The 3,727-nt window shown below is 52.5% G+C and overlaps 1 pseudogene; it reads left to right on the forward strand.

Annotated features, from left to right (window-relative positions):
- The first annotated feature begins 3,226 nt into the window (after window positions 1-3,226).
- LOC136391611 (uncharacterized) lies at window positions 3,227-3,527 on the forward strand (annotated as a pseudogene).
- The last annotated feature ends 200 nt before the right edge of the window (window positions 3,528-3,727 follow it).

Raw genomic sequence — 3,727 nt, forward strand, 5'->3', positions numbered from 1 at the left:
TGCTGAGTCAGAGAGCTGTTCACGAGCTCCCCGGGGCTGAGGGACCTTGCACGACACTTGGTCCGTCTGGGGCAGTCTCTTTAGCAGCCTTGGTGACTTTTCAGATACTGTTGTGCCCTGTCTGAATATGTGTCCCCCCACCACCAAATTCACAAGCTGGACTCCTGATGCCCAGTGGGGTTAGGAGGTGGGCAACTTGGGAGGTGATCACTTCATGAGAGTGACACTTTCAAGAATGGGATTATTGTTCTTACAAAAGGGATTCCACAGAGATTCCTCTCACCCCTTCTGCCACGTGAGGACCAGCAAGAAGGTACTGGCTATGAACCTGGAGGAGAGAATGCAACCATGCTGGAGCCTTGATCTTGGACTTCCTGCTTCTAGAACTGTGAGAAAATAAATTTTGTTGTTTATATGTTAACCTGGCTGTGGTGTTTGTTATAGCAGTCGGGGTGGACTAAGGCAGGCATGAGCTCACTCAGTCTCACCACAGTCTGTGGGGCTACTTTACGGAGAAACTGAGGTGCAGGAGAACAGTGCATATAGGGAGCATATGCTCTACCTGCCCACCCCCAATTCATTCAAGGAGATGCTGAGGTGGGGGCTAGGTTCCTGGTCTTCAGGCTGCCAGAATTCTCTCTCTGTGCAATCTGGGGCAGTAGATGTTTGAGCAAAGAAGTGGAGTAAAATTTGCTTTGTTAAAAATGTAAAGCTTCACAGAACAATTGTATCATGCAGAAATATATAGCTAACTGAAAATTTTGTTACAAGAGCGGATTATTGGTGCAGTTAAAGCCAGAGGTACAGCTGGAGAGAAAGTAGATCTTAGCAGGCAATGTAATTATCTGGAGAAAATGGCACCAAGTTTCTAAAAATTTTCAGCTTTCAAGGAGCGGCAATGACTCCAGTCCGGCATCCTTCTCTGCTCGCCAGCTGGCTTTCTCCTTTCTTCTGCTGCCCTTTACTGGGCTCTAAAGAAAACTCTCAGTAGCTCTAGGAGGAGTGGGTGGATCGGCGTCTCTGCTGCCCATGCAGGGGGAGGCCAGGCCTGGCGGAATGTGGTCTGCAGGTCTTCTGGCCCCTCCGGGGCTGCACTGGTGGCATGTAGAGGACTCTGGTCCTGCCATTCTTCTCACTGCAGCCGCCCAGCCTGCCCAGGGCCCTTCAGGCTCACTCTGGTGGCCGTTGCCAGACCTCCCTCCTATGCGGAACAGTGGCTTGTCTGACAGAGGTTCATGTGCCCCTTTCTCTTGTGCCTCTGTTTCTGTAGAGTAGGCAATTTGTCAGAGCCTATCCTTGGTATGGCCCCCACTGGCCTTCATTGGGGACTGACACACATCTGATTTTGGAAGTTAATCAAAACCAGAAAGCTGCCTGACCAGGTGGTGGCGCAGTGGATAGAGCGTCAGACTGGGATGCCGAGGACCCAGGTTCGAGACCCCGAGGTCGCCAGCTTGAGCGCAGGCTCATCTGGTTTAAGCAAAAGCTGACCAGCTTGGAACCAAGGTCACTGGCTCCAGCAAGGGGTTACTCGGTCTGCTGAAGGCCCACAGTCAAGGCACATATCGGAAAGCAATCAGCGAACAACTAAGGTGTTGCAATGTGCAACGAAAAACTAATGATTGATGTTTCTCATCTCTCTGTTCCTGTCTGTCTATCCCTCTCTCTGACTCTCTCTCTGTAAAAACAAAACAAAACAAAACAAAAAACAACAACAACCAGAAAGCTGAGAAAATAAGGTGCCTGTCAGTAGACAATATAAAATGTTGGCCAAATCCTGCACATCTGGGGGCAGGTGGGAGGAGTCACAACCCCAGACAATTTGGATGGCTTGCTGTGAGGTGGGCTGGAACCTAGCAGTGGCGGCCAGCGGGCAGGTCAGGGCGAGGACCAGGTGCAGGGCGACGATGCAGATGGAAATCAGGGGGCCGCTTTGGAAGTACTGTCAGAAATATGAGGCAGCAGGTCTCTCTCCAGCGGCTGGGGGTGCAAGGACAGAGTCTGCATCCTGGGGAAGGGTCGATGAGAACCATGCAGGGGCTAGGTGTACAGATTGAGTTTCACTAAGGCACTAACATGCTAATCTGGAACCCTAGTCAAAAGTCCAGTGGTCTGTGCTCACCAGGGACACACCCTCCCTTTGGCCACAGCAGCAACACCCCTCCAGACCACACCCCTCCAGACCACACCCCTCCAGACCACACCCCTCCAGACCACACCCCTCCAGACCACACCCCTCCAGACCACACCTGCCAGTGTTGCAGGAATGCAGGAAGCCACTCCCAGAGGACAAAAGATGCTCAGACAATTTGCTGAAGGAAAAGGGATTTATTTGACCTAATAGGCTTCAAAACACGAGCTCCCCGAAGTCAGATTTCTTACCACTTATATACCGTTTGTGTTCATGCACAGGGTATGTGATTCCTTTGTCTGTAAGCATACATAAACCCTCCTGTCTCGGGAGGGAAAGGGGCATGAGGGGAGTTTCAGATCATTTGTCTTAACTATTTACAAATCCTGTTCTTGATTTGTGCTGCAAGTTGTCCCAGGAAGCTGATAAGGGAGCTATAATTCAACTGGCTGACTCGGTCATTCCTGTAAGCTTTCTCTCTCCTCACTGGTGCACTCTCTACCTTCCTCAGGGCCAGGTCAGGAACTGGGTGGAAAGGGGCTGCAGGGGAAGAGTCAGCACTTGCAGCTGACAAGACAGCAGGGGGGGTGTGGGGATGACTGGGAGAACCACTGGCTCAGGAGAAAAGTCACACGGGGGACTGGCAAGCGGCTGTCTCGCCCTGTCAAGAGGGCTTTCCCTCGTGTGAGCTGATCTCTGGTAGAAAATCACCAGCTGCAGAGAGAGGAGGGAGGATGAGCTAAACCCTCCAGCTTCCTCAGGCTGAAGCAGGACAGACAGGACAGCAGGAACTGAAAATGCCCCGAGGAGGCGGCCGTGCCAGAGCCGTGCTGCTCTGCGTGCCTGCGCAGGGGCTGGTGGCCGCCTGCCTCTGGAGAAATGTAAGTTAATCAAGTCCTTAAAAGTTGAAAACCACCCCCACTCCTACCCCTCTCGGTCTCTCTGCAGTGGGAGCAGCTCCCGCCACAGCCCCTCACCCCCTGGAAACGTAGGCCCGCACCAGGTTTGTCTCCAGCCCTCCTTGGTCAGTAACACCTCTCAGCTGCTGACCCGGTCACTGTCTGCAGTGGTGCTGACCAACCGGAGACACTGACAATGAGAGCCTCGGCCGCTGGGCGGCCCCACGCCCCCCGACCTCACTTACTTCCAGCCGCAGCTTCCAGACCAGCGCCATTTCAAGGGACGTTGATACAGCAGCCAAGTTCACCGGGGCTGGGGCTGCCACAGCGGGGCTGCAGGCTCTGGGGCTGGAATTGAGACTGAGTGTGGGAACCTCAGCATTGGTTATGTCAGGAACCCTTCTATGAAGCAACAACTCTTCTCCTACGCCATTCTGGGTTTTGCCCTCTCAGAGGCCATGGGGCTATTTTGCCTGATGGGGCGGGAAGACAAATAAATATTGTGTTAATAAGATGAAAAAAAAAAAAAAGTTAAAAACCAATCCCTCAACTGCCCCAGCCACATTTTAAGGGCTCCCTTAGGCACAAGAGGCCAGTGACTATCTCATAGACCAGGGGTCCCCAAACTTTTTACACAGAGGGCCAGTTCACTGTCCCTCAGACCATTGGAGGGCCGGACTATAAAAAAAACTATGAA

Source organism: Saccopteryx leptura, chromosome 2 (genome assembly GCF_036850995.1).
Source record: "Saccopteryx leptura isolate mSacLep1 chromosome 2, mSacLep1_pri_phased_curated, whole genome shotgun sequence".
In the NCBI taxonomy this organism is placed as follows: domain Eukaryota; kingdom Metazoa; phylum Chordata; class Mammalia; order Chiroptera; family Emballonuridae; genus Saccopteryx; species Saccopteryx leptura.